The sequence below is a fragment of the Octopus bimaculoides genome, chromosome 26 (genome assembly GCF_001194135.2).
Source record: "Octopus bimaculoides isolate UCB-OBI-ISO-001 chromosome 26, ASM119413v2, whole genome shotgun sequence".
In the NCBI taxonomy this organism is placed as follows: Eukaryota; Metazoa; Mollusca; class Cephalopoda; order Octopoda; family Octopodidae; genus Octopus; species Octopus bimaculoides.
This window is the reverse complement of record NC_069006.1, coordinates 19398108-19411007: the sequence shown is the minus strand read 5'-3', so window position 1 is coordinate 19411007 and position 12900 is coordinate 19398108. Positions and strand designations below refer to the sequence as shown.

The 12900-nt window shown below is 37.6% G+C and overlaps 1 protein-coding gene and 1 long non-coding RNA gene across 3 annotated transcripts in view; one reads left to right on the top strand and one right to left on the bottom strand.

Moving 5' to 3' along the window:
* The window catches only part of LOC106876104 (hillarin), a 97059-nt gene that overhangs the window by 3426 nt on the left and 80733 nt on the right, over positions 1 to 12900 (top strand). The window lies entirely within an intron of this gene.
* Positions 1 to 12900, bottom strand: part of LOC128250899 (uncharacterized) — a 78188-nt gene that overhangs the window by 2502 nt on the left and 62786 nt on the right. For both annotated transcript variants that reach the window (XR_008266832.1, XR_008266831.1), the window contains exon 2: positions 1012 to 1067. This is a non-coding gene — a long non-coding RNA (uncharacterized LOC128250899). The remainder of the gene's footprint in view (positions 1 to 1011; positions 1068 to 12900) is intronic.

Here is a 12900-nt window from a genome sequence, read left to right as displayed (position 1 = left end):
ATATATATATACTTGTATGTATGTATGTATGTGTGTGTGTGTGTGTGTGTGTAAACATTCGTGCATGTGTGTATGTATAATTATGTATGTGTAGTAGATATATATACAGAGGAAGGCAAACAAATATAGAAATATAAACTGTTAAAACAATGTTAGATTATCTTCTCTGTGTTATTGTGTAGGGAATTCCTGGTGAGATTTGAACCAACTATCTCACGCACTGAAAATTGTAGTTACTCAAAAGACATCAGTGAGAGTTATTTGACAGAACTCAACTATATTGACTCAGTGTATCACTGGTATCATTTTGAATATTAACTTTAAATAGGACTCAATCAGCAGATTTGTCTGAGAGAAGTAAATAGATGACTACAAGGTAAAAAGAAATATCAAATGGATGTCTTATAAAACTATTCCAACATACAATAACAGCCATACCAACAATCTAACATGCCTCCATCATCAGCTGCCCCACAGATATCATTATGGTTTTGACACCTGGGCAGCACCATTCAATCCGGCAGTGTCAACACCACTAAAATAAGTGTTGTTTGGGAACAGACATACCTTAGATATCACCACATTCATTCGATCTTAATTCTAGGAAGGATTAAACACTGGCATTATTAATTAAACTACAACAAAGAAACACACTTACTCCATGTACGAAAACAGTAGCGGTCAGTTTTGGTGGGAATTTTTTTTAAATAATTATCAACATTCTTGTTGTGTGATGAGCAGTTTGCTTCCTAACCACATGGTTCTGGGTTCAGTTCCACTGTGTAACACCTTGAGCAAGTGTCTTCTACTATAGTCTTAGGCTGACCAAAGCCTTGTGAGTGGATTTGGTAGACATAGACAGAAACTGTAAGATATTCATCATATATATGTGTGTGTGTGTGTGTGCCTTGGTGTCTGTGCCTGTCCCATACCACTAGTGTTGGTGTGTTTACAGCAAACGATTCTGATAAAATTAGTACTAAGTCTTCAAAAAAAATAAAGAATACATACTGGGGTTGATTTGTTCAACTCAGCTTCTTCAAGACAGCATGGCCATAGCCTACTGACTGAAACGAGTAAAAGACAAAAGAGAAAAGATTGTCAGGATCAGAACAGAAAGGGACTATACTGTATACCCTTTAGTAAACAACACTTTGAGACCCTTTAGAAAACAACACTTTCAGAGCCCATTACAAAACATCTCTCTATCATCCTTTATAAAATCGCATGCTGTAACACCCATTTACCATCATCGTCATCATCATCATTTAACGTCTGTTTTCCATGTTGGCATGAGTTAGTTTGACGAAATATCAGTAAGTCACAGGATTGCATTGTGTTCCAGGTCAGCTTTGGCATGGTTCCCATGGCTAGATGCCCTTCCTAATACCAACTACTTTACAGTACACACTGGGGTGCTTTGGGCATAGGAGGGAGGACACTGGCGCTTGTGGGGTTGTCAAGATAGAAAAGAACAAGAAAAGGAGAAAAAAGGAAACACCTTCTTAACTAAGTTGTGGAAATATTTGAGAGGATGGAGAGGTGATTTTTTGCTTGGGATAAGCAGAGGTATCTTGCCAAAGAGAAGATACATGGCTACCAGCATTGGATTAACCATTAAGTAAAATAAGGACATGCTTATGGCATCAAGGGAGAGGGTGGGGTACACAGAAATGGTAAAAAGTTAATGGCACAAAAGAAATCACTTTAAACTTGCTAAAGTAATATTCAAAGTGGTTTATATGATCAGAAATATAATTTCAAATTGTTCATGGTGACGATTTGAATGAAAATTTTGCAATTAAAAAAAAGTAGGAGAAAACTTTTCAAATAGGCACAAATGTGGCTGAGTGGTACAAATCTTGCTTCCCAACGATGTGGTTCCAGGCTCAGTCCCATTGCGTGGCACCTTGGGCAAGTGTCTTCTACTATAGCCTTGGGCCAACCAAAGCCTTGTGAAGGGATTTGATGGATGGAAACTGAAAGAAGACCCTTGTATCTATCTATCTATCTATCTATCTATCTATCTATCTATCTGTATGTATGTATGTATGTATGTATGTATGTGTGTCTGTGTTTTCCCCCTCCACCATCACTTGACAACTGATGTTGGTCTGTTTATGTCCCCAGTTTGACAAAAGAGACCAATAGAATAAGTACTAGGCTTACAAAGAATAAATCCTGGGTTCGATTTCTTTGACTAAAACCCTTTAAGCTGATGTCTAACATGGCTGCAGTCAAATGACTGAAATGTGTAAAACAATAAAAGAATAAAATATAAATAAAATAGAAGTATACAAGAAAAAAATAAACATTATTTTCCATCTTGCTGTTAGTTTTGTGTCATTTTGAAAGAAATTTATTTTATGGATTATTTGTGTTTATATTACATATATATTGGAGCCCCAAAATATTTTAAGTGCTTAAGGGCTTGTATGGGTCTTAATCCAGCCCTGATGGCTACCCTGCATTTATGTAAGTGTTGGTAGGAGTATCTGGAGAAAGGGATAAAATGGTAGTGATGGGGTACCAGAGCAAAACTGTCAGAAGCCAGAGATATGGGCAATAGATCAGGAGGTGGGGCAGTTACATGAGTGCGAGGGGGGAGTGTCCAATGGTGAGAGATGGGGATAAAGCTGTATATTGTAAGACCATTTACAAAATGATATCGTTTATCTTTTATTTGGCTATGGCCATGCTAGAACACTGACTTCAAGGGTTTTGGTCAAACAAATCGACCTCAAGACCTATTTTGTTTTTTTAAGCCTGGTAGTTATTCTATTAGTTGGTTTTGCTATGCTATGGGGATGTAAACACAACAACACCAGTTTTTAAGCAGTGGCTGGGGACAAACATAGGCATAAAGACATACATGTAAATATTTACACATATATGTGTGTGTACGACGGGCTTCTTTCATTTTCCATCTACCAAATCTGCTCATAAGACTTTAGTTATGCTGCAGCTATAGTAAAAGATACTTGCTCAAGGTGCCATGCAGTGGCACTGAACCTGGAACCATGTGGTTGGAAAGCAAGCTTCTTACCACACAGCCACTCCAAGAACCTTCATAAAATTATAAACTCTAAGTGCTGTAAGAGCCTATACAAAACTGTATACTTTAAAATCCATTATATCATTATTTAAAACCTTTTTCAAAGCCATATATTCAGTAACCCTTCATAAAACAATATATTGCAAGAGTCTTTAAAGAATCAAAATAGAACTATATTCTGTAAAAGCATTTATAAAACAATGCCGTAAGAATCATTACATGGTTTTGACAACCTGCCAGCTTTTTAATAACATTATAATGACTTTTAATGATTAGGAACAAAAAAACAAAAACCAAAAAATAAAACATCAAATACAAAACCAAACAAAAAACTTACATTTTTGAGAAAATAGGAAATGGTAGGTTGTGATGTTCATTCCTTTCCCAGATTTGTAAATAAAGTGAAATTTGTATGGCTAAGGATTGAAACTGTAGCACTGTTTCGACTGTTCAACATTTTAACCCTTTCTCTGTATCTCTTTTCTCCATTGACATGGAGTATATATTATAGATTAAGGCACAAGGGAAGGTCTATCATTGATTATATCAGACACCAATATATCGCTGGTACTTAGTACCATCAGATATTAATATATTGCTAGTCCTTAAGGCAGTAACCTGATAGAATAATTAGCATGCCAGGCAAAATGCTAAGCAGCATTTCATCTGTCTTTACGTTCTGAGTTCAAAATCTGCTGGGGTCAACTTTGCTTTTTATCCTTTTCGGGTTGATAGAATAAGTACCAGTTGAGCACTGGGGTTAATGCAACTTGTCTTCTCTCCCCAACTTGCTGGCCTTGTGACAAAATTTGAAACCAGTATATTGCAATTCATGAAGATGTCAAGCTGGCAGAATCGTTAGCATGCTGAGAAAAACGCTTTGCAGTATTCCATCCGTTTTTATGTTCTGAGTTCAAAATCTGCCGAGGTTAGTTTTGCCTTTCTTCCTTTCAGGGTTGAGAAAATAAGTAGCAGTTATGCACAGGGGGCTGATGTGACCAACTTACGCACCTACATGAAGTTGCTGATTGTGTGCCAAGATCTTGAACCAATATATTTATTGCTGGACTTACTGGTGTCTCAGCAGGTAGCAAACTGGCAGAATCATTAGCGCGACAGACAAAACGTTTAGCAGCATTTCATTGTCTTTACATTCCGAGTTCAAATTGCGCCAAGGTCAACTTTACCTTTCATCCTCTTGGTGGGGTGGGGGGGTCAATAAAATAAATACCAGTTGAGTACTTGGGTTGATGTAATCAACTTACCCCCCCCACTCCCTGCAATTGCTGGACTTGTACCAAAATTTGAAATCAATATACTGCTAGTCCTGACTTGTATATCAGACACCAATATATTACTGGAATTACTGGTATGTTGGCAGCATGTTGGCAGAATCATTAGCATGACAGGTGAAATGTTTAGCAGCATTTCTTGTGGCTTTATATTCTGAGTTCAAATTCTGCTGAGGTTAACTTTGTCATTCATCCATTTGGCATTAATAAAATAAACACAAATCTGGTACTAGAGTCAATTTAATTGACTATCTCACTCACTACAAATATTTCAGGCCTTGTACCTGTTGTAGAAAAAACTGTTGGTGTATCAGACACTGATACACCACTGGTACTTCTGTGACAGAAAATAAGGAAGGGTTTTTTTTGTTTTTTTTTTTGTGATTTGTTATTTTGATGATTTGGTCAAAGGTGAAGGGCAGCAATCAGGATCCTTTTTTCAGGGACTCTGAGACTGGTGAGAAGGTAGAAAAAAGTCTACATCAGTGGTTCTCAACCATTTTTTACCTGTAGCCATTTGAAGTTTTAAAAAAAATCATATTATATTTTTATATGCAAATATTATTAAGAATTGTATAAAAAAATTACTAAAATATATTTTTTGCACATAAATTTTAACAACAAAGTCTTGGTTGAGAACCTCTGGTCTACATAGTGGAGATGCATGTCTTAGTGGTTAAAGCATTGGGCTCATGTTCATAAGATCGTGGTTTCAATTCCTGGACTGGGCAGTGCATTGAGTTCTTGGGTAAAACATTTCATTTCATGTTGCTCCAGTCTACTTAGCTAGCAAAAGTGAGTGTTCCCTCAGAGGACTGGCATCCTATTCAAAGAGGAATACATATGCCACAAAAACTGGCCCTATGAGTCTATACCCTTTTATCCTAACCTCAGTCTATAATAGACCCAGCTCAAATGATTGTAACAGGTTGCACTCCACCTAAGGCCTGATACTGCTGTTAAACTGAGCTAGGACATATTAAATCTATTAAGGGCGGCGAGCTGGCAGAAATGTCAGCACGCCAGGCAAGATCCTTAACGGTATTTCGCCTGCCTTTATGTTTTGAGTTTAAATTCCACCAAGGTCGACTTTGCCTTTCATCCTTTCAGGGTCGATAAATTAAGTACCAGTTGTGTTCTGGGGTTGATCTAATCAACTAGCCCTCTCCCCCAAAATTTCTGGCCTTGTGCCTAGAGTAGAAAAGAATATTAAATCTATCATATCAGTGTACTCTGCTAAATGTACCCAAGCATTAGGTAATAACGATATTAAGCTGGGTGGTAAATTAAGTCTACCATCCAATCAGATTGAGGTCAGGATTCTACAGCAGTTACTTACGCAAGAAAAGACACAATTCTCTTCTTTACACGCTCAACCAATTTTCAAATGGATGAAACTCGTATTGTACTGATATTTGCTTTATTGATGTAGGTACAGAAATGGTTTATTGATGTATTGATGTAAGCACAGAAATGGTTAAGAAGTTTGCTTTTCAACCATGTAATTTTGGTTTCAGTTTCATTATGTGGAACCTTGAGCAAATGTCTTCTGCTACAGCCTTGGTTCATTCAAAGCCTTGTGAGTGGAGATGGTTGATGAAAACTGAAAGAAACCCATTGTATATATTTGGTACATTGCTGTACTCAAGAAGACCTGTCTTCTACAGCAGAATCAATACCAGTGCTGGTGCCACATTAAAAGCACTGTTGCTGGTGTCACCTAAAAAGCATCCAGTACACTATGTGGAGTGGTTGGTGTTAGGAAGGGCATCCAGCCATAGAAACCATGCTAGAACAGACAATGGAGCTTGGTGCAGCCCTTGGCCTTACCAGCTCTGGTCAAACTGTCCAACTTATGCCAGCATGGAAAGCAGACAATAAATGATGATGATGATGATGATCTAGTGGTTAAGGTGTTGTACTCAAGACCACAGAAATGTGGATCTCATTTCCAGACCAGCGGTTCATTGTGTTCTTGAGCAAAACACCACATTCAATGTTGCTCCAGTCCATTCAGCTATAAATGGGTGACCCTGTACCAGAATGGCATTCAGTGCTGGATTTGCCATTGTGCTTAGGTGTGCTTAAGCACAGGGCCCCATTGACCAAGGAGGGGGGGGGGAAGGCATCATCCGGCCTAAAAATATTTTTTACAATAAATTTTTTGAATGTCAAATGTTTAAATGTTTTTCTTAGAAGTTATAAAAGTGAAATTAATAATGTGAATGCTTTTACACATTATTTTAACATAAAAGGGCCAAGTAAGGGCCCTTATAACTTAATCAGCACAAGGCCTCATTTGTCCTAAATCGAGCAATGCTGGTATTCCATAAACAACCACAAGATACAACGGTAAAAATAAGTTCCTGTTCTAATTCATTTAACATTGGAAATGACTAAAGAAATGGACATAAAAAATGAACAATTTTATCTGGCAACCCAGTAAATATTCTTTTCGTATTAAGTACAAGGTTAGTAATTTTGAAAGAAATGGGTTAGTCAGTACCATTGGCACCAGTGCTTGACTGGTATTTTATTCTATAGACTTCGGAGAAATTCAAAGTTGAACTTGGCAGGATTTGAACTTGAAACATAAAGAACTTCAGTCTCACTGTGTGGCATCTTGGGCAAGTGTCTTTTACTGTAGCCTCAGGCTGACCAAAGCCTTGTGAGTGAATTTGGTAGATGGAAACTGAAAGAAGCCCATTATGTGTGTGTGTGTGTGTGTGTGATGCCCTGCTATTGATTGACAACCAGTGCTGACATGTTTACGTCTCTGTAACTTAGCAGTTTGGCAAAAAAACAAGACTGATAAAATAAGCACCAGGCTTTAAAAAAAAATAGTACTGAGATTGATTCGTTCAACTAAAATTCTTCAAGGCGGTGCCCCAGCATGGCCACAGCCCAACGACTGATACAAGTAAAAGGTTAAAAAGAAAGAAAAAAAAGAACTGATAAAAACACCACAAGCCATTTTTCCAATGCACTAATAATTCTATTAGTTCTAAAAGACTCTTTTGTCACTAAAATAAGGCTAATAATCCAAAATTTTAAATCTTATTGACTGAAATAAAATTGTTCTCACAACCAGCAAGATCAAAGCTAAATGCTGTGAAGTAGTTATTCTGAAACATCAGTTCTTTTTATTTGTTTTGTTTGTTTTGTTTTGTTTTTTTTTCTAATTTCCAACCTGCCTGCTCTTAGTTAATAGCTTTTAGTCTTGATATCTCATTCTATCTGCTCGTTCCAATTCCGTTCAAAAGAAAGAGAACAAAAGACAGAACTGGATAGTTTATCTTTTATCTTTTACTTGTTTCAGTCATTAGACTGTGGCCATGCTGGGGCATCACCTTGAAGAATTTTTAGTTGAATGGATCGACCCCCCCCCCACCTCACGTTTCCAGCTTGCTTCGCCTCACTGGCACTTGTGCCGGTGGCACATGAACAAAACATTGGACTGACTCCTGTGCAGATGGTACGTAAAAAACACCATTTGAGCATGGCTGTTGCCAGTACCGCCGGACTGGCCCTCATGCCGGTAGCACGTAAAAAGCACCCACTACACTCTCGGAGTGGTTGGTGTTAGGAAGGGCATCCAGCTGTAGAAACTCTGCCAGATCAGATTGGGTCAGGTGTAGCCATCTGGTTCACCAGTCCCCAGTCAAATCGTCCAACCCATGCTAGCATGGAAAGCGGACATTAAATGATGATGATGTACTTATTCTGTTACTCTCTTTCGCTGAACCACTAAGTTACATGGATATAAACATACATCAACACCAGTTGTCAAATGGTGGTGGGGGACAAACACAGACACAAAGATACACACACACACACACACATGACTGACTTCTTTTCTCAGTTCCTGTCAACCAAGTCTACTCACAAGGTTTTGGTCAGCCTGGGGATATAGTAGAAACACTTGCCAAAGATGACATGAAGTGGGACTGAACCTGGAACTTATTCTATCATTCTCTTTTGCTGAACCCCTAATTTACATGGACATAAACATACCAACACCACACCAGTTGTCAAATGGAGGTGAGAGACAAACACATCTACAACAGGCTTCTTTCAGTTTCCGTCAACCAAATCCACTCACAAGGCTTTGGTTGGCCTGAGTGTTTATTGAGCGAAAACACCTAAAGCTCCACGAGGCTCCGGCAGGGGACGGTGGCGAACCCTGCGCTACTCCTTCACCACAACTTTCTCTCACTCTTACTTCCTGTTTCTGTTGTTCCTGTAATTCAAAGGGTCAGCCTTGTCAAACTCTGTGTCACGCTGAATATCCCCGAGAACTACGTTAAGGGTACACATGTCTGTGGAGTGCTCAGCCACTTGCACGTTAATTTCATGAGCAGGCTGTTCCGTTGATTGGATCAACTGGAACCCTCGACGTCGTAAGCGACGGAGTGCCAACACATACAACACACACCTAGACAGGTCACAGCCCCAGTACTATGGACATGTGATTAGAATGTCACAGGAAAAAATTGCAAGATGGATTCTTCAAGCCAAGCCAATGGGCAGAAAACCTAGGGATAAACCAAGAATGAGATGGTTGGATAATATCCATAGTTTCAGTTGGTTATACTTGGGAATCCAACTGGAAAGGGTAATGATTGTTGCTTCTGATAGGACCCTCTGGAGGAGGTGCTTGAGGACTCTACTTCCTCAGCTCTCCTCAGAGTGGTGGGCAGAGAAGATGGATGGATGGATGGACAGACCAACTATCTAAGAGGTGATGGAGGTGCAACTCTGAAATCGGTGGCAAAAACACTATATAGACATTAGTGAAGCCACAGTGTCCAAGATGCTCAGTGGACATCAGTAGCATTATTGACACATCTTGGGTTCAATTCTTTCATTTTACTCATTTCAGTCAGGCTCAATAAGGTTTTTGGATGAGTCTTCAACATCATGTATTCTAAGGTATGTGGGTAGAATTAGAGAGATTGAGACTGGTTAATAATCTTACGAAAAGAGAGAGATAATAGGCAGATGTAAACAGGTTAACAGATACCTATGAATACACAGACAATCATCATCATCATCATCATTGTTTAATGTCTGTTTTTCATGCTAGCATGTACTAAGCTTTTATATCTTCATCATCAACATCATCATCATCATCATTATCATCGTCATCTAACATCTGTTTTCCATGGTGGCAAGGGTTAGACAATTTGACAGGAGCTGAAAAGCTGGAGGGCTGTGCCAGATTGCTGTCATCTGTTTTGGCATGGTTTCTGTGGCTGGATGTTCTTCCTAATGCCAACCACTTAACAGGGTGTACTGGGTGTCTATTATGTGGCTTTTGCATGGGTACTTTCTACATGACACCATACATATGTGTATATACATATATAAATATAGATATATATATATATATATATATATATATACACATACATACATACACACACTTGTATATATATATATATATATATATATATATATATATATATATATATATATATATATATATATACATACACACATACACATGCATATATACATATATACATACTCAGAGTTTATATGAAATTAGAGTGTGACTCAAAAAGTTTCATTCAAAATTCATTTCCTTCAAATAAACAAAACACTTTGAACAATTCATATTTTAAGTAAAACTTTAAAATTAGTGTCTAACTTTTTAATGATAAAAGGGGAAAAAAAAATACATGTCTCTACTTTCATATCGAGTACTTAATAAGATAATGTGTTATTCTATTTTAGCATATCTTTATAGCCATTAAAATCCTATTTAATACATATCATATTTTCCCTTCTTCGTGGCCCTTTATGTTCATTTTCCTGTCCTTTTGTTTTTAATTCTGTTTGCCATGTTTGCACTTGTGGTTTCCATTGCTGTCTTTCTTGGCTTGACTTAATGTTGCTTTCTGTCCACTCTTTAACCTTTTTACCCTTTTAAGATGAGATGTTATATACTTGAGTACTGTATACAATAAACACTCATTATTATTGTTATTATTATTATTATTATTATTATTATTATTATATGCATGTGTGTGTAATCATATATATATAACGTATAATTACAAATTTTGATTGATACACATGTATATTGTCTGACAGTTAGACAGAGGGCTAAATAAGATAGATAACATACATACATATGTGTGTGTGTGTGTGGAAATAGACATATGCATACATGCATACATAGACATACATATACACAAATAGATAGACAGACAAAAAATGTATTGATAGAGAGAAAAACACAGATAAATAGATAGATAGACAGACAGAAAGATAGATAGACTGGTTGATAGACAGTCAGATAGACAGACAGATAGATAGATAGATAGATAGATAGATAGATAGATAGATATGAAGGCAGTCAAATAGATAGATAGATAGATAAATAGACAGACAGAGAGAGAGAGAGAGAGAGATAAATAAACTACCATAAAGACTGATAGAAAGACAGGCATTTTCCTTTGAATTTGAAATCTTGGAGTTCTTTGAACAACGTAAGAAGTGTTTATTTGATTAAAAACTTCACAGATTCTGTCAATTAACTTTTAATTGCACCAATTAAAGTAACTTATAATTAAATCTATTAGATGATTGGTAGTAAATGTCTTTCTTTGCGGTGTATGAACTCTGGTGAATGTGTGGACATGTATTTATAGGCATGTGTTTACACAGTTTTCTGTGTGTGTGTATGTGTGTGTGTGTGTGTGTGTGTGTGTGTGTGTGTGTGTGTGTGTGTGTGTGTGTGTGTGTGTGTGTGTGTGTGTGTGTGTGTGTGTAAGGGTATTGATATGATAGTAGAGTGTCAGTTTAAAGAATTTGTCAGATCTGGTTTGCTTGCTTTCATGTTTGAGTTCAAATCCTGCCATAGCTAACTTTACTTTACATCCTTTTTTGGAGTCAATAAAATAAAGTAACAGTCATGTACTGGGATTGATGTAATTGACTGACCCCACTCCTACAAATTGATGTATCTGACTCCCTTTACCCAAGATTTTCAGGCCTTATGCTTATTTAAGAAGGATTATTATTAAGCTAGGGTTGAATTTGTCTTTCATCCTTTCGGGGTCGATGAAATAAGTACCAGTGAAACACTGGGGTCAATGTAATCAAATAGTCTTCTCCCCCAAATTGACTAACCCCAATCCTTGAATATGCTATTCCAGAGGACTATATCTCTATCATGCTCCACCTTTTTTTTTTATCGTTAACCTTAGCATACTATGTACATTTCCCTTCCTTTTCACTGTATACCAGTGGTTCCCAAACTTTTTCAGGCTGCCACCCCCTTGACATTCGAACCACGTTCCTAGCACCTTCTCCTCCCCCACTCAGCACTGCAAATGTAGACCACTTTCTGCAGTAAATTCAATACAACAGTATTCCACAAATAAAACTTAACCTAATTAACCCATTATTTGGGGGGAGGGGGGTTACATCCTTCGTCCCCTTTTGGCCACCCTACTTATTGCCCCACTTTTCTTCCAACGCCCCTCTTGATTTTTCTGGCGCCCACAGAAGGGCAGTACTACCCACTTTCAAAACCACTGCTGTATGCCATGTATATTTACCCCGCCCCATTTTATTATTTATTTACCTTGTCATTTCATTACATGTAAACTCCCACACTTTATGTCTGTTTTGTATTGTCTCTCTTATCCTTTGCCCTGGTAGCATATAAATGAAATCATCATCATTATTATTATTATTATGGCAGTGAACTAACTTCCCATAATTGTTAGCGCATTAGGAAAAATGCTTAGCGGCATTTTGTCCATCACAATGTTCTAAGTTCAAATTCCACCAAGACCAACTTTGCCTTTTATCCTTTCGAGGTCGATGAATTAAGTACCAGTGAAACACTGGCGCGGAGTAATTGACAAGTCCCCTACACCAAATTTTAGGTCTTGTGCCTATAGTAGAAAGGATTATTATTATTATTATTGTTAAGGTACTGAGCTGGCAGAATCAGACTATTTGATTACATTGACCCGTGTTTCACTGGTACTTATTTCATCGACCCCGAAAGGATAAAAGACAGTCAACCCTAGCATAATAATAATCCTTCTTAAATAAACTTAAGGCCTGAAAATCTTGGGTAAAGGGAGTCAAATACATCAACCCCAGTACTTATCTGGTGCTTTTTTTTATCAAGCCCAAAACGATGAAAGGCAAAGTCGGCCCCAGCAGAACTTGAACTCAGAACATAGAGATGGACGAAATCCTTCTAAGCATGCACAGAGCAACACGAGATGAAGTGTTCTGCTCAAGAACACATTGCACTACCCAGCCTAGGAACCGAAACCACGATCTTGCGATCATGAGTACAACACTTTTACCACTAGGCCATGCACCCTCACACCTATGTGTGTGTGTGTGTGTATGCAAATATGTTAGCATGTATGTATGTGTGTGCCTATATATGCGTGTGTGTGTGTGTGTGTGTATTTATCTATCTATACATGTGTGTGTGTGTGTATCTATCTATCTATACATGTGTGTGTGTGTGTGTATCTATCTATCTATCTATCTATATATATATGTGTGCATATA